This window comes from Globicephala melas, chromosome 12, assembly GCF_963455315.2.
Source record: "Globicephala melas chromosome 12, mGloMel1.2, whole genome shotgun sequence".
Taxonomy (NCBI): domain Eukaryota; kingdom Metazoa; phylum Chordata; class Mammalia; order Artiodactyla; family Delphinidae; genus Globicephala; species Globicephala melas.
In genome coordinates this window covers 51,384,995-51,403,532 of record NC_083325.1, presented here as the reverse complement: position 1 = coordinate 51,403,532, position 18,538 = coordinate 51,384,995, and the positions used below count along the sequence as shown (strand labels likewise).

General features: G+C 44.5%; 1 protein-coding gene and 1 pseudogene across 2 annotated transcripts in view; one reads left to right on the top strand and one right to left on the bottom strand.

Annotated features, from left to right (window-relative positions):
* Positions 1 to 18,538, top strand: part of MSH6 (mutS homolog 6) — a 98,364-nt gene that overhangs the window by 22,261 nt on the left and 57,565 nt on the right. The window lies entirely within an intron of this gene.
* Positions 2,254 to 4,631, bottom strand: LOC115854317 (archaemetzincin-2-like; annotated as a pseudogene).

Here is an 18,538-nt window from a genome sequence, read left to right as displayed (position 1 = left end):
TGGCTGGGAACAGTCCCCTGCTTTGAGATTTGGAGCAGGGGGCAACCATGCTGTTCTGGTAGCTCCATTCACCGTTGCTTCCTTTGGACTTGTAAGTTATTCTAGCAAACCCCAGCTGCTCTGCAGTGAAATGTTCCAAATAATTAGTATTTTTGCAGGAATTACCTTTTTAAAATATATGTGCCTTAAAAGATTGGTTACCGTGCAAGTGTTTTTGACTGCCTTTTGTAGCCCACTTTCTCCCCCAGTAGGACCCATGTATAATTTTAGGTAAAAGTAGAAAGGAAATTATGATTCTATAATCATAGTCTAGTTTTAGCAATACAGCTCCTTCAGAGAATCTCAACCTCTCTGAAGCCCTCCTGGGCGCAAAGAGCTCAGACATTGAATTCCGGCAGGATTTGGGCAGGATCCTCACAGAATCTGGCAGGTGACTGTCTCAGGCCTGAGACATGTTCCACTGCTTGGAAAAGTGGAGCTGTGGACAGATCTGCTGATGTTGAAAGTGTAAGACAGGTGGGGTGCAACTACCATAATCACTCAGACGTTATTAGTCCACGATTATTCCATTTTCTGTGCCGGCTGCCAAGGCCTCAATATGTCCAGAAACCACAAAACCATCAATATTCACAGAAACAGGTTGGTGGTCCCCACCCCCCTCGGTGGTTTCCCATGATGGCAAAGGAAATGACCTGACAGTCATTCTCAATGACCATAGATTGACCTTCAGTTTCCTTGTTATATTATCATTATTATTTCCTTTGCTTAAGAGAAGGGAAAAGCACCTATTACGTACAGTGGGTCCTCAGTATTTGTGGGTTCCACATCCATGGAGCCAACCAACTGGGGACCAAAAATATTCAAGGAAAAAAAATTCCAGAAAGCTCCAAAAAGCAAAACTTGAATTTGCTGTGTGCCAGCAGCTATTCACTTAACATTTATATTGTATTAGGTATTCTAAGTAATCAAGAGATGATTTGAAGTATAAGGGAGGGTCTGGGTTAAGTCCTGTAGGGGAGGAAAATAACTTTTTCTCTACCCTCCTAGGTTCTATAGCTAAAGCCCTGGAAATCAAACTGACAAAAGACAATTTAACAAGAGAAAAACAGAGTTTAGTAATGCATGCAGCATGAATATACATGGGAGAAACTCAGTGATGAGTAACTCAAAGGGATGGTTAGAACTTGGTTAGAACTTTGAATTCCCTGGCGGTCCAGTGGTTAGGACTCAGTGCTTTCACTGCTAGGGCCTGGGTTCAATCCCTGGTCAGGGAACTAAGATCCTACAAGCTCCATGGCAGGACCGAAAAGAAAGGAAAAAACAAAAAAGAACTTGGAGCTTATCTGGCATCTTAACAAAGAACAACAAATCTTTAGAGAAGGGATAAGACGAAAGAAAAGGCGTTTAGGCTTTTCAGGGTGGCAAACTGTGGGAAGGTAAATATATCAGAGGAAACTAACAGAAGACGAGTGTATTTTATTTAGTAAGGTTTGGTTTCGTAGATTCCTCTTGATGCCGTGTCTGGCCTGAGTCTAGAGTTGTCTCTGGTGATTGAGTCCAATATGGGTCCTCCTCTTCCTGGCATGGAAGAGGGAGACAACTTTACAAATGAAAATTAATATCCTGCTTTTAGCCCGGTGGGGGAAGGCAGATGGCTTTTTTTTCTGCATCTGCTGCTTTGTAATTGCCTCCAGCACAAAATGATCCTTATGCCAAAGTGGCATGTTTTGGGTGGCGTATTCTGGTCCCCTTCATTGCTGACTCCACCAGCTAAGTGACCTTCATCAGTTTACCCAGCCTCTTGAAGCCTCGAAGAGGCTTATAAAATGTGTTCAATAAGAGAGTATTTTCTTCTTCACAGAGCTGTGATGAGGATTAAATGGAATATAGCACATAAACTCTTTTTTTAATGTGCAAGTATTTATTTTAAGTAGTCCTAATTGAAGGTTCTTATTTTGGGAGAATAGCAAGGCATTTTATTCACTTTTTCCATTCTTTTTTTTTTCCTTTTTTATGAAGTATACAGCAAAGTATTCAGTTATGTGTGTGTGTGTGTGTGTGTGTGTGTATATATATATATATTCTTTTTCAGATTCTTTTCCATTATAGCTTATCACAAGAGCACTCTTTCCATTCTTTAAAGGCTTCCACTGGTTTTGGCAAATTCACATTTTTTTTTGGCTGCATTGCTCGGCTTGGAGGATCTTAGTTCCCTGACGAGGGACTGAACCCTGGGCCCTCAGCTGTGGAGTCCTAACCACTGGACCGCCAGGGAATTCCCAGCAAATTCCCATTATCCTCATGACTAAGTTTCAGAGTAATTCCTGGTGTGTCAGCAGATTCATCATCAATCCACTTTGTATCTTTCTGTGTTATTGAAGCAAATAGCACTCTGCAACTTGCATAAACAGGGCAAAGGTTGAGGAGGCTCTGGCCAGCTTCTTCCAAGTGGTTGGAGCCTTGCATTAGGCCGGTCAAAGTCCAAATATGTGTCCAGTCTCATGGGTTAAAGTCTTATAGGACTGAAGCCACAAAATGCCACTTCAGAAGTGTAATAGTTATCAAAAACCGAAAAGCCACTTGGAAGATATTTTCTGTAGCGCTTCTTCACTTTGCCTTCGCAGAGTGAGATATAAAATCACTGCCATACCTGGCAAAGCTGAATATCCCCACACCATCTGTCAAAGAGGCCTGTCCAGGGGCTTCCCTGGTGGCGCAGTGGTTAAGAATCCGCCTGCCAAGGCAGGAGACACGAGTCCGAGCCCTGGTCTGGAAAGTTCCCACATGCTGCGAAGCAGCTAGGCCTGCGAGCCACAACTACTGAGCCCACGCACCACAACTACTGAAGCCCGCATGCCTAGAGCCCATGCTTCACAACAAGAGAAGCCACCGCAATGAGAAACCCGCGCACCGCAATGAAGAGTAGCCCCCGCTGGCCACAACTAGAGAAAGCCCATGCACAGCAACAAAGACCCAACACAACCAAAAATAAAATAAAATAAATACATTTAAAAGAAAAAAAAGCAGCCTGTCCAAAGACAAAATTCCAGGAGTCTCTTGGGTAAAAATCAATCAATTGTTACCTCCACAGCACAGAAGGCATCTTCAGGTCCCTTCTCTTTTAAGAACTTCAGGATGTGTCCTGCATGACTTGTAGGTTTTGTGTGTTCTTATTGACTCTAAAGGAACACCTCATTTCAGAGATAGGAACTGGTTCTAGGAGCTTTACTGTCAAGCCGTAGAAAAATGCTTTACTGGGCTTCGCTGGTGGCGCAGTGGTTGAGAGTCCGCCTGCCGACGCAGGGGACACGGGTTCGTGCCCCGGTCAGGGAAGATCCCACATGCCGCAGAGTGGCTGGGCCCGTGAGCCATGGCCGCTGAGCCTGTGCGTCCGGAGCCTGTGCTCCTCAGCGGGAGAGGCCACGGCAGTGAGAGGCCCGCGTACCGCAAAAAAAAAAAAAAAAAAGAAAAATGCTTTACAGTAGCCCTTGAGCTATTTAATATATTCTTCACTGATAATTCCGGTGTTTCCTAGAGATCCAATGCACTGTAAATAAATACTGCATTTCTCAGGAGATGGTATCTTTCTGTAAGGGTCACTGGAAAAACTCTTGAAAGTCTTGGGGAGCCTCAGGATGGGAGGTGATCCAATCTGATTGCAAATGCAAAGTAATGGGTCCAAAGAGATCACTGTCTGGCGAGAAGTCTTCTTGCATCAAATGCTGTTACACCAGCATCTAACTTCTACTACTGTGACACAAGTGCTGGGTTCTTTGAGATGAGAGCTGTTTTTAGTGTCTGTTCAGAGTGCTGTACTGTTTGCCTCTTTAGGGAGGAAGGCTCACACTGAAGTTTTTACCTTTCAAGGACAGGCATGTCTGGGCCTGGTTGGAAAACAATTGTGTGGGGTGTCTTCACCTCTCACCCTCGGCATCAACCACAGCCTGTCTCCCGTGGCAGCCCCCGAGCCTGTGCACATAAACTCTTAGAACAGAGCCTAACATAGTTTGTTATTCTGAGGGGAAGGATGGTGCAGAAGGTAAGAGCATAGACTTTGGAGCCATGTTGCCTGGCCTTGAATCTCAGCTCTGTCACTGTGTGATCTTGGGTATATTACTTAACCTCTCTGGTCCTCAGTTTCTTCACTTATAAAGTAGAAAGTATACTTCATAGGGTGTTAAGTTATTTTTAAAAATGAATGTTTGTAAAGCACTTCAAACGGGACCAGGAGTACAGGACACTTTGTGTAAGTTTTAGCCACTCGCGTTATCCTGGGCTCAGGGAAGGGAAAGTAAGCCAGCAGCAGTGACAGGTTGACAGATCTTCTCTGGCTGAAATCAGTGGTTAGGATGAAGCCCCCTGCTGTGAGTCAGGATCCCTAAATGTATTCCCACCCACTGTGCAGGATGACCTTGAGCCGTCCCTCTATCTCCCTGGTCTCGTTTCCCCTTCTGTAAAGTGTGACGGCTGGATGTGGAGGTCTCAGAGGTGCGGCCCTCGCATTCAGCGAGTGGGACAGTAGCAGAGACATGGACTAAAATGACAAAGCAGACATCCAGGGTGATCTCTTGGAGCACCTGAAAGGTGGACCAGTGAGCAGGAATACTGCTGGCCTGGGGGCAGCCACCCATTCACACTGCAGGGGAAGGTTGGGTGCTCAGGTGAGGGACCTAATTTCTGCTTGGATTGGAAGAAATGAGAAACCGCCTCCTCTCCCATCACCTGCCCACCCCAAACTCCTTGCCAGCATGCAGCAGTGTGGCACCGACCACTTCTTCTTGATCTAACACTCTAGTTTACTGCAGAAGTATAAAATATTCATGCTGAGAAAGGCCTGGGAAGCTTCAGGAAATGCTTCCCAAGGTTTATCTGTGCCAGGGGCTGGAATTCAGGGAGAAAATGAACTGCCTCTCCCTCCTGGGAGCGATGCTGGGAGGAGCAGGACACGGCTCTCAGAGGACTTGATGCCTCCAGAGGGCAGTGATCGGTGGTTCTCCAAAGGAGGGGCTTGGGGAAACCCGGCGGAGGGTCACAGAGAGAGGCTGTGGCCCCTGGGAGAGGGGTCTTCTGAGCCCACATATCCATGCTGACCCCGAGGATCCAGGAGATGAGAGGGAGGTCTCGGCTGCCTCTGAAGGGATTAACCTGCCAGCTGAACGAGGAGGAGGCGAGGATTAAGGGTCGGGGCTCACCAGCTTTCTTTGCTGGTGACCCCTCTGGGGACGGGTCTTGGGCCAGGCCTTCCTAGGAGCAACCCTGTGGAATGGAATCTAGTTCATGACTTTTACAACACGCCAAGGACAGGGCCAGGTGCTGGATATAAAACGCAAACGAAAATGCAGCCCCTGCCCTTTCCTCCGTTGAAAACATGGACCCAGACTATTGAAATACAGATTAGCTCAGTGGTGAAAGACAAACCACACCAAACTAAAACATCCAGCTAGGGAGGAACATCCACGTGGAGGAACGCCAAGCAACTGTTGGAAAACGAGGCACTCCCTCATTTACTCATCTGCAGAGATGTACAAGGACCATGAAGTGGAAAAAGCACTGGACACAACAGTTTGTAGAGCAGAGTCCCATCATGTAAAACCAAAAAAATATGCATGTGGTGTGTGTGTGTGTGTGTGCGCGCGCGCGCATGCACATACTTGCCAATGCATACAATATTTCTTGGAAAAATACTCAAGAAAATTCAAATGTCTATCTCTGGGATGGCATTAGGCTGGTGAGGGAAGAGGAGGAGTATTACTTTTCACTTGTACCCTTTTTCATTGCTTGGATATTTTAATTGTATACATCTTATCTTAGTCTGTTTGAGCTGCGATAAGAGAACACCCTAGACTGGATGGCTTATAAACAACAGAAATTTATTTCCCACCATTCTGGAGGCCGGAAGTCCAAGATGAAGGCACCAGCAGATTTGGCGTCTGCTGAAAGCCTGCTTCCTGGTTCATAAATGACTGTCTTCTCGGTGTGCCTTCACATGGCAGAAGGGGGAAGGCGGCCCCCTGTGATCTCTTTTATTAAGGGCACTAATCCCATTCATGAAGGCTCCACCCTCATGACATAATTACCTCCTAAAGACCTCACCTCCTAATGCCATCACACTGGAGGTTAGGATTTCTACATGGGAATTTTGAGGGGACACATTCAGTCTATAACACATGTATTACTTTAATAATTTAAAAATAGTTTAAAAAGTTAAAGGAATGTAAATACAATCACAGAAATATACAGAGAGCACATTTTGGGGGTGCAGAAGTGGGATGTAGAGGAAGTACGAAGCTTTAGAAGAATTTTTCTATGAAATTGAAGGGGTTGGGTGAGAGCTTAAGGTGAAGAAGTTTTGTGGGGGTTTTTCTATGATGTTGAAGAGGTCGGGCAGGCAATGAAGTTTTAAGAAGTCAGGGGAGGGGAGATGGAATAGGTAACCAACCCCATCAAGTAAAAGAATTCTTGAAGGCCCCTAAAGCTACAACTGAATGAGGGTAGCAGATATTTGTAGAAGCATCAATATGCTGGGTTACAGTTAGAGTCATAGGTAAGGACCTGGAATGCTAGGGCTTTTCCCTTTAATCCTTACAACAGCCCTTAGAGATAGGGAGCACTTTTTTTTTTTTTTTTTAACAGATGAGAAAACTGAGGCACAGATAAGTAATTTGCTGGTGGGTGGTGAAACTGAGTACCCCACTCAAATATGACTTCAAAACACGTGCTTTTCCCAAAAAGCTCTACAGAGATGCATTGGAACCCTTCCTCTGACCATGTATATGCACAAATCCCCAATAAACAGTGACCTAGCCTCTGCTTCACCACCAGCACTACATGTTCAGGCAGAAGTTCTGATGCACAGAGAATTCTTCCTAATATCTCTTCTGACACCTGTGCTGCTGTCCTTTCCTTTCTTGCCTTAGTTCTACCTTCTGAAGCAGCTGCCCTTCAGTATGAAAGATACCCATTGTAACCTGCCTGTATCTTCTCCAGAAAAATATCTCTGCTTCTTTAAAATTTTGATAATTATTTTATATATTATATATTATTTTAATTTTCAAATGCTTCATCATCCTGGTCTCTCGTACACAGTGTTCAACATACAACAAAATATTATTAGACATTCAAAGAAGGAAAATATGAACCATAATTCAGAGAAAAATCAGTCAATAGAAATAAACCTCGAGGTGACAGAGATGATGGAATGATTAAATGTACAAACCAAGGGGCCAATCAGGAGACAGAAAGCACAGAGTCATTTGAACAGAAAATGTTTCATGTAAAGAATTATTAACTATAACAGGAGAGTAACTATAAAGGAAAAAACGTTGGGTAGCACTCTAAAGAATACCCTAAGGCCGAGGGAGAAGGACCAACTTAGGAGGGAGATCTCTTCCCAAGAGAGAGATCCAGACCTAATTTCAACCCACTCAACGGTAGAAAAGTTCTCTGGGTTGCCCAGGTCAGAGCTGGTCTACAGTTGGTGGGAAAGTAGAAAACACTTGCTTCCAGGGTAGAAGTGGGCCAAAGTTTGATGGGTGGGGATGCAGAGGGAGTCAAGGCATCAGGAGCCAACTTAGCAGCAGGGCAGTGTGAGGCCTGGGTTGTATGGTGTCCATGTCAAGAGGGCCATGGGAAGCAACCACCTGGGGTACAGGGCTGAGGCTAGTAGGTTGGGTGCACAAGGGAGTTGGGGTGCTGGGAGCCAGTTGCTGGTAGGGTGGCCTCAGGCCTGGGATTCATGTTGTCCACATCAGGAAGACTCTAGTGAGGAGTTACTTGGCTGGGGCCAGTCCTGCAAGCTTGCCGAGGAACTGTGTGCTTTGGACATGAGGTTGGCAGACATGCAACAAGAGCAAACAAACAAAAACAGAAGCACTGGAACCAGGAGAAAACTCCCTCCTCCTGCAAAGTCCCTCCAGCTTCCTCTACTGGAGGAATTGATTTTTGCCAAAGAGCCAAAGAAATTCAATAAGGAAAGGAAACTTTTTCAACATATTGTACTGAAACAACTGGATAAATATATGGGGGAGAATAAATTTACCACCACACACAAAAATTAATTTGAGCTGGTTTATGGTCCTAAAAAGAAAAGGTTAAAATACAAAGCTTCAAGAAGAAAGCATAGGAGGACTTCCCTGGTGGAGCAGTGGTTAAGAATCCACCTGCCAATGCAGAGAACACAGCTTCGAGCCCTGGTCCGGGAAGATCCCACATGCCGCGGGGCAACTAAGCCCGTGCGCCACAACTACTGAGCCCGCATGCCACAACTACTGAAGCCCACGCCCTAGAGCCCATGCTCTGCAACAAGAGAAGCCACTGCAATGGGAAGCCTGCGCACTGCAGCGAAGAGTAACCCCCGCTCGCCCCAACTAGAGAAAGCCCGCGCGCAGCAACAAAGACCCAATGCAGCCAATAAACAAATAAATAAATAAACAAATAAATTTATAAAAGAAAGAAGAAAGCACAGGAGAAACTCTTCATGATCTTGAGCTAGGCAAAGATTTTTTAGACTGGACTCAGAAAGCAGTAACCATAAAGATTGATAAATTGGACTTCATCAAAATTTAAAACACCTGTTTATCAGAAGACACCATTAAGAAAATAAAAAGGCGGAACTTCCCTGGTGGTCCAGTGGTTAGTACTCAGAGCTCCCAATGCAGGGAGTGTGGGTTCAATTAATGGTCGAGGAATTAGGACTCCGCGTGCCACACAGCACAGCCAGAAAACAAAAAAAGAAAAGAAAATGAAAAGGCAAGCCATGGGCTAGGATATGTCTAGATCCTACTCTATGTTTGTAACTCATATTCCGCAAAGGATTTGTATCCAGATTATATAAAAATGTACACATCAATTAAGAAACAATAAATAGTGAAAGAACTTGAACTAACACTTCACAAAGAGAGATATACAAATGGCCATAAGCACATGAAAAGCTACGTTGCGTCATTAATCATCGGAGAAATGCAAATTAAAACCAAATGATGTCTATCATTTCACCACTAGAATGACTAAAACTTAAAAGACTGACAGTAACCCTTGTTAGCAAAGATGTAGAGCAACTGGAATTCTCAAAACTGCTCATGGGAATGTAAAATGGTATAACCACTTTGGAAAACAGCTTGGAAGTTTCTCATACAGTTAAACATATACCTACTCTATGATCCAACAATTCCACTCCTAGGGATTTACCCAAGATAAATGAAATGTATTTATTTGTTTATTTATTTATTTAGCTGCGCCAGGTCTTAGTTGCGGCACGTGGGGTCTTCATTGCCGCATGTGGGATCTTCATTGTGACATGCGGGATCTTTAGTTGCAGCATGTGGGCTCTTAGTTGCAGCATACAGGATCTAGTTCCCTGACCAGGGATTGAACCCAGGCCCCCTGCTTTGGGAGCACGGAGTCTTAACTACTGAACCACCAGGGAAGTCCTTATTTATCCAGATTTGTGACCAAATGTTCATAGCTACTTTATTCCTATGAGCTAAAATCTGGAAACAACCAGCTGTCCTCCAACAGACAAACATTAAAAAAAAAAAAAAAAAACTGTGGCATGTCCATAAAATGGAATATTATTTAACATTAAAAAGGAACAAAATGTTAATTCAAGCGACAACATGGATAAATCTCAGAAATATTATGTTGAGTAAAAGAAGTTAGAGACAAAAGAGGACATATTGCACGATTCCATTTCTATGAAAGTCTAAAAGAGGCAAAACTAAGCCAGATGATTGAAATCATATCAGTAATTACCTGGAGGGAGTGGTCATAGATTGACCACAAAGAAGCAGGGAATAACTTTCCAGGGTGATAAAGTTCTCTACCTTGATTGGGGTAGTGATGACATGGGACTATGCATTTATCAAAATTCAATGAGTTATATACTTTAAATGCCCATTTCATTTGTAAATTATACCAGAATAAATTTGATTTTATAAAGAGATTTATTGAGCATCTACTAGATGCCAGGTTTGTGAACTGTGGAGAAAGAGTGAACATAAAATAAGTTTTATAGAAAAAAAAAAAGAATGAACAAAGGGGAAGTAGTTGAAGATATACAAGAAAAGGAATAACAGAGAGGGTCCTTAAGGAGAAAGAGGGAAACTTAGAGCCCAGCTGGCTGTGGTCAGCATGGTGGACACTGAGACACAAGAAGGAGGACAATGGAAGGAAGAACTGGTGAGAAACAAGTGGAAGGACTGTGAGGCCATGCCATTGTCCCAGCTGAGCCTGGGAATCTCAAATCTCTGATCTCCCCAAGGGTAGGATTTCTCCAGCATTGCTGGGTAACCTAGTGGAAGGGGCAGGGAGACGGTACAAATTTGGGGGTGTTTAAAAGCACGTGGCATGGAAGGGGAAAATGATAAGAGTTGGAGGCATTAAGTAGTTGAAATGATACCCAGGGGCTAAGCTGGGAGGGGAAGGAAGTGAAGCCAGGAGGGGAGCAGTTGGAGAAAATTGAAGACTTGAGGGGCAGGTGGAACAGGTAAGAGGGCTAGAGGCAGTAGGTCAGGGTCAGGCTGGGACTGGAGCTGACGATTTCTGGTCTGCTCCTTTCCTACAGAAAAAACACTTAGGATTTCTTTGGCACTCATCATTTCAGTGAATTCTGCACTTTTATTGAAAACCTATTGTATAGTAGTCCAAACTGTCATGAAAAGGAAGGTGTGTGTAGGTTGTCTCCACCTAGTAGAAGACACATTCTCCTGAGGCTGTGTTCCTACAGAGCTCTGTCTGCCCACCTCGACAGCATGCTGCACACTGTATTTTTAAATGGAGAGCGTAAATATCTATCCAACAGTAAATTTCTCATACCCTTTAGCTAGCAATTTCACTTCTAAGAATTTATTCTTACTGGTGTGCCTGTACACGCACAGGCTGTTTGTTTTAATGCCATTTGTAAAGCCATTTGCAACTGTAGGAGGAATAAGGTCACCAGGAGGCTGGTTAGATGAACAAGAGTACTTCCATGTAATGAAATACCATTGCATCCATACAAGAAAAAGAAAGTTCTTTCAGTATCAATATGAACTGGTTTCAAATATGTATTGTTTAAAGTGAAAATGAAAATAAGGTACTGAACAGTGCGTATGATGTTTTATCATTTGTGTAAAAATAAAAGCACATGTACATCTAGAAACTGGACACAAGTCACTCCTGGAACAATTCTGCAGCTTAAGGATGGGAGGAGGACTTACTTTTTACCGTACACCCTTTGTTCCTTTATGATTTTGTGGTATTTTACCTTTAGAATTTTGAGCATAAGAGAGAAAGAGAGATTGAGAAATGGAGAGAGAGAGAGAGGGAGAGAGAGTGGGGACAGGGAGAGAAATGAGAATATGAATGAATTACTTGTTAGTGTCTGGAGGACAGAGGGAAAGCTCAACATAAAAATGAAGCCGTAATGATGGACTTTTAGGATTTGACGGCCCAGGGCCCCTCAGTAGTCACTGTGCTGCCAACCTTTCAAGCACCCCCCCAGCTCCAAACGACTGCACTTCAGAGGGCCGGCCTCCGGAACTGGGATCCACCGCTTACCTCTGTACAGACACCTCTCCATTACTAAGCTACCTGGCAACCTCACCTGCCCAGAGCACAGCTAAGAAACAGAACATTTTTTTAAATGTCTCTGAAGTGTCACCATAGATGTCACTAAAGCTCATACATTTTGTTGATCCTCACTTAGAGCCCATTTCCCTTTGTAGGGACTCACTCAGCCGCCCCAGAGTTGGCTGAGGGGAAGGCAGAAACATCTGTGTGTATATATATATCTCCTCAAAGAAGTGCAGGTCATTTGCCACTTCACATGACTGGATGTCATGAGGGCATCTGGAGTTATCCCACAGCTCAGCCACTGGTGTCTGTAATCAAGGCCTTTGTTTTAGCACAAAGAGATAAATTCTTGTTGGGGTTCTCCGATGGAGAAGACAGACAAGAGCAGTGCATGTCAGGAAGATTTCTATATAAACCTTTTAAAACTCTGAGGGTTAAAGGGATAGACTCCATCACCTAGACATCTTGGCTTTTACAGAACGACTCATTCCCCCAAGGTTTCACTTCAGAGCAATGGGAGGGGCAGGGGGAAGGTGTGTTCAATGTTTAGAAGATTATAAAATCACAGAATTCAAATAGACAAAGGAAAAGCAGCAGCAGCTTGTCTCCGTGGGGCTCTTGAATGAGCTCATTAGGGGAGGAGTCTGTCCTGCCCAAGAGGCAGAGGGGCTCAAAAACAGGATCCAAATTCTTGCTCTGCAAAAACCTCTAGATAAACACAGTCACTTAACTCTCTGAGCCTCTGTTTTATCTTCTGTACAATGGGAATAACAATCTCTAAGCTCCCAGTATTACCAAATCATTGTGATGATTTAATTCAACTCAACGCATTTCAACAAGCATCTGTTGAGAATCTACTACAGGCTCTGGCTGCTGCTAGGTAAGCCCTGTAGGGAACAGAAAAATGAATAAAACATAGTCTTTAACTTCAAAGAGCTTGTGATCTGGCAGGTCCAAATTAACTAACATATGGTGTGAGATAACAGAAAATATATGTTGGTCTCTGTTCCCCATTTTTGACACAGAGCTCCCGAAACTCTTGTAATTTCCTGAGTGATAGCAGTGAACAGTTGAGTGAGCAGTTGTGTTCTAATGAGGAGACCCTGCTGGGTGGACTCCTACATGGCTCCTGGATGGAAGGACCAAACCATTATCAGAAGCTTGGAATTTTCAGCCCTGCCTCCCATTCTCTTGAGAAGGGGGAAGGGCTGAAAATGGAGTTATTGGTGGATCATTCGGGTGTGATGAAACCTCCATAAAGATCCCAACTGTATGGTATTTGGATCACTTCCGGGTTGGTGAACCCACGCAGATTGGGGAAGAGAGATGAACCTGGAGAGGGCATGGAAGCTCCACATCTTTTCCCTGTATCTTGCATTATTCGTCTCTTCCATGTGTCTGTTCCTGAGTTATATTCTTTCATAATAAACCAGTAATCTAGTAAGTAAAATGCTTCTCTGAGTTCTGTAAGCCTCTCTAGAAAATTATTAAACCCAAGGAGAGGGTCGTGGAACCTCTGATTTATAGCCAGTCAGTCAGATGTACAGGTAACAACTGATGTCCGAAGTCCAAGGAGGTGGTCATTGGAACCTCCACTCTATAGCCAGTCGGTCAGTAACACTGGTGATAATCTGGGCATGGGGGTGGGTAGTGAGGGGGGGCAGTCTTGTGGGCCTATGGGATCTGATGCCATCTCTAGGTAGATAGTGTCAGAATTGAAGTTGAATTGTAGGACATGCAGGTGGTGTCTCAAGAACTGCTTGTTGGTGTGGAAAGACACCCCTCTCCACACATAGAAAATTGGGTCCCGGAACATAATTTACATAGGAAAGTGCTTCAGAAAGGAAACCCTCGTTCACAAAAGAGAAGTGTCAATACTTTTTCTGGAAGCTTGGAGTTTGTGGTGACACTCTTAGTAAAGGAGCAGCATAGCATAAAACCAAGTTTAGCAAACAGAGGCCTGGGGGCAGCACCCTGTCCAAGCTCCACCACCCAAGAATCCATCTTTCTTGTAAACCTTTCCAAGGAAGAGATGAACGTCCACCCTCCAAACCAAGAGACCACTTGGTCCTGCTGATCTATCCTCTTAAAGCCTCCGGAATCAGCCCCCTGGCAAAACTGGTGTCCTGCTCACAAGTTGTTCCTATGGATAAGGTCTTAGTGGAACACAGCTATGCCCATTCATATTGTCTGTGGCTGCTTCACACTTTTAACAGCAGGACTGAGTAGTTGGTAAGAGACTGTATGGCGCAAAGAGCCAAAACCATTTTCTCTCTGGCCCTTTACAGTGTGGAAATAAACAAGAGTTAGCCACTATCACCTGTGGTTGGCAGAGACATAAAGGCAGGATGGGAAAAGTTTATGGCGGAAAAGGTACAGGCTTCAGGTGTGTCCTGACTGGAGGCTGCTGGCCTGGGGAAGCTGAAGATGAGAGGCTAGAAGCCGGGGGACCTATGTGACTACTTAGAGGCCCATATTGGCTTCCTCTGCTTGGTCCTAAGTTGGAAGCAGGGACAAAAATTAGGGAAACTGTCAGTTATTAATCAAATCCTAGTTGTTTGGGGCCAGTTGTTGCCAGGGTTATTTTTTGGCTCCCTGAGCTGGTGGCTATGACAGATGATGGTCTGACGTCCTGCAAGGCTTAAAGATAGCAAGCTGGCTTCCAGGGCTGGTTACTGTAGATAATGGATTGGTTTCCTGGACTGAATGCTGTAGATTATGTGTCTGGGTCCTATTTTTATACAGGGTCTGTCCATTTGCCATTTGTATATTCAGTCTCTCAACAGAAGTTTGCTTATTCCAGTGGTGATCATTTTGTAATGTACAAAGATATCAAATCACTATGTTGTATACCTGAAACTAATATAATTTTGTAAGTCAATTATGCTTCAATAAAAATAAATATATATTTATATATCTTAAAGTTTGCCTATTCCACTATTTACGGTGAAGTGTTTTTATTTTATTTTATTATTTTTTCATTTTAACATCTTTATTGGCGTATAATTGCTTTACAATGGTATGTTAGTTTCAGCTTCACAACAAAATGAATCAGTTATATATATACATATGTTCCCATATCTCTTCCTGCTTGCGTCTCCCTCCCTCCCACCCTCCCTATCCCACCCCTCCAGGCGGTCACAAAGCACCTAGCTGATCTCCCTGTGCTATGCGGCTGCTTCCCACTAGCTATCTACCTTATGTTTGGTAGTGTATATACGTCCATGCCTCTCTCTCGCTTTTGCTGCCCTTTGTCTCGCTTTGCTGCATTCCATAGGTTTTGGGTCGTCGCGTCTCCATTGTCATTTGTTTGTAGGTATTTTTTGATTTCCTCTTTGATTTCTTCAGTGATCACTTCGTTATAAGTAGTGTACTGTTTAGCCTCCATGTGTTTGTATTTTTTACAGATCTTTTTCTGTAATTGATATCTAGTCTCATAGCGTTGTGATCGGAAAAGATATTGATACAATTTCAGTTTTCTTAAATTTACCAAGCCTTGATTTGTGACCCAAGATATGATCTATCTTTGAGAATGTTCCATGAGCACTTGAGAAAAATATGTATTCTGTTGTTTTTGGATGGAGTGTCCTATAAATATCAATTAAGTCCATCTTGTTTAATGTATCATTTAAAGCTTGTGTTTCCTTATTTATTTTCATTTTGGATGATCTGTCCATTGGTGAAAGTGGGGTGTTAAAGTCCCCTATTATCAATGTGTTACTGTCGATTTCCCTTTTTATGGCTGTTAGTATTTGCCTTATGTGTTGAGGTGCTTCTATGTTGGGTGCATAAATATTTACAATTGTTATATCTTCTTCTTGGATCGATCCCTTGATCATTATGTAGTGTCCTTCTTTGTCTCTTCTAATAGTCTTTATTTTAAAGTCTATTTTGTCTGATATGAGAATTGCTACTCCAGCTTTCTTTTGGTTTCCATTTGCATGAAATACCTTTTTCCATCCCCTTACTTTCAGTCTGTATGTGTCTCTAGGTCTGAAGTGGGTCTCTTGTAGACAGCAAATATATGGGTCTTGTTTTTGTATCCATTCAGCCAATCTGTGTCTTTTGGTGGGAGCATTTAGTCCATTTACATTTACATTTAAGGTAATTATCGATATGTATGTTCCCATTCCCACTTTCTTAATTGTTTTGGGTTCGTTATTGTAGGTCTTTTCCTTCTTTTGTGTTTCTTGCCTAGAGAAGTTCCTTTAGCAGTTGTTGTAGAGCTGGTTTGGTGGTGCTGAACTCTCTCAGCTTTTGCTTGTCTGTAAAGGTTTTAATTTCTCCATCAAATCTGAATGAGATCCTTGCTGGGTAGAGTAATCTTGGTTGCAGGTTTTTCTCCTTCATCACTTTCAATATGTCCTGCCACTCCCTTCTGGCTTGCAGAGTTTCTGCTGAAAGATCAGCTGGTAACCTTATGGAGATTCCCTTGTGTGTTATTTGTTGTTTCTCCCTTGCTGCTTTTAATATGCTTTCTTTGTATTTAATTTTTGACAGTTTGATTAATATGTGTCTTGGCGTATTTCTCCTTGGATTTATCCTGTATGGGACTCTCTGTGCTTCCTGGACTTGATTAACTATTTCCTTTCCCATATTAGGGAAGTTTTCAACTATAATCTCTTCAAATATTTTCTCAGTCCCTTTTTTTTTCTCTTCTTCTTCTGGAACCCCTATAATTCGAATGTTGGTGCATTTAATGTTGTCCCAGAGGTCTCTGAGACTGTCCTCAGTTCTTTTCATTCTTTTTTCTTTATTCTGCTCTGCATTAGTTATTTCCACTATTTTATCTTCCAGGTCACCTATCCATTCTTCTGCCTCAGTTATTCTGCTATTGATCCCATCTAGAGTATTTTTCATTTCATTTATTGTGTTGTTCATCATTGTTTGTTTCATCTTTAGTTCTTCTAGGTCCTTGTTAAATGTTTCTTGCATTTTGTCTATTCTATTTCCAAGATTTTGGATCATCTTTACTATCATTATTCTGAATTCTTTTTCAGGTAGACTGCCTATTTCCTCTTCATTTGTTAGGTCTGGTGGGTTTTTATCTTGCTCCTTCATCTGCTGTGTGTTTTTCTGTCTTCTCATTTTGCTTAGCCTACTGTGTTTGGGGTCTCCTTTTTGCAGGCTGAAGGCTCGTAGTTCCTGTTGTTTTTAGTGTCTGTCCCCAGTGGCTAAGGTTGGTTCAGTGGGTTGTGTAGGCTTCCTGGTGGAGGGTACTAGTGCCTGTGTTCTGGTGGATGAGGCTGGATCCTGTCTTTCTGGTGGGCAGGTCCACGTCTGGTGGTGTGTTTTGGGGTGTCTGTAGACTTATTATGATTTTGGGCAGCCTCTCTGCTAATGGGTGGGGTTGTGTTCCTCTCTTGCTAGTTGTTTGGCATAGGATGTCCAGCACTGTAGCTTGCTGGTCGTTGAGTGAAGCTGGGTGCTGGCGTTGAGATGGAGATCTCTCGGAGATTTTTGCCGTTTGATATTATGTGCAGCTGGGAGGCCTCTTGTGGACCAGTGTCCTGAAGTTGGCTCTCCCACCTCAGAGGCACAGCACTAACTCCTGGCTGCAGCACCAAGAGCCTTTCATCCACACGGCTCCTTAATTTGGGATGATTCGTTGTCTATTCATGTATTCCACAGATGCAGGGTACATCAAGTTGATTGTGGAGCTTTAATCCGCTGCTTCTGAGGCTGCTGGGAGAGATTTCTCTTTCTCTTCTTTGTTCTCACAGCTCCCAGGGGCTCAGCTTTGGATTTGGCCCCGCCTGTGCGTGTAGGTCGCTGCAGGGCGTCTGTTCTTTGCTCAGACAGGACGGGGTTAAAGGAGCCGCTGATTCGGAAGCTCTGGCTCACTCAGGCCGTGGGGGTAGGGAAGGGCACGGAGTGCGGGGCGAGCCTGTGGCGGCAGAGGCCGTCGTGACGTTGCCAGCCTGAGGCGCACCGTGCGTTCTCCCGGGGAAGTTGTCCCTGGTTCCCGGGACCCTGGCAGTGACAGGCTGCACAGGCTCCCCGGAAGGGGGGTGTGGATAGTGACCTGTGCTCGCACACAGGCTTCTTGGTGGCGGCGGCAGCGGCCTTAGCGTCTCAGGCCCGTCTCTGGGGTCCGCGCTGTTAGCCGCGGTTCGCGCCCGTCTCTGGAGCTCCTTTAAGCAGCGCTCTTAATCCCCTCTCCTCGCGCACCAGGAACAAAGAGGGAAGAAAAAGTCTCTTGCCTCTTCGGCAGGTCCAGACTTTTCCCCGGACTCCCTCCCGGCTAGGCGTGGCGCACTAACCCCCTTCAGGCTGTGTTCACGCCGGCAACCCCAGTCCTCTTCCGGCGCTCCCACGGAAGCCCGAGATTCAGCTCCCAGCCCCGCCCGCCCCGGCGGGTGAGCAGACAAGCCTCTCGGGCTGGTGCGTGCGTGCCGGTCGGCCCTGATCCTCTGTGCTGGAATCTCTCCGCTTTGCCCTCCGCACCCCGGTGGCTGCGCTCTCCTCCGCGGCTTCGAAGCTCCCCCCCACCTCCGCCACCCGCCGTCTCCATCCGCGAAGGGGCTTCTAGTGTGTGGACACTTTTCCCCCATCACAGCTCCCTCCCGCTGGTGCTGGACCCGTCCCTATCCTTTTGTCTCTGTTTATTTTTTTCTTTTGCCCTAACCAGGTACGTGGGAGGTTTCTTGCCTTTTGGGAGGACTGAGGTCTTCTGCCAGCGTTCAGTAGGTGTTCTGTAGGAGTTGTTCCACGTGTAGATGTATTTCTGGTGTATCTGTGGGGAGGAAGGTGATCTCCGCGTCTTACTCTTCCGCCATCTTCCCGGAAGTCTCCTAAGGTGAAGTGTTTTAAATGAGTGGGTCCTAGATACTTGGGTAAGTTACTTTAGGTCTCTGTGCCTCAGTTTCCTCATCTATAAATTGGGGATCATGACAGTTCCTGCCTCACAGGGTTTTGGAAAAATTAAGTCCGCATAAAATACATCCAGCAGAGTGCCCGATACACAATGCATCTCAATGAATATTAT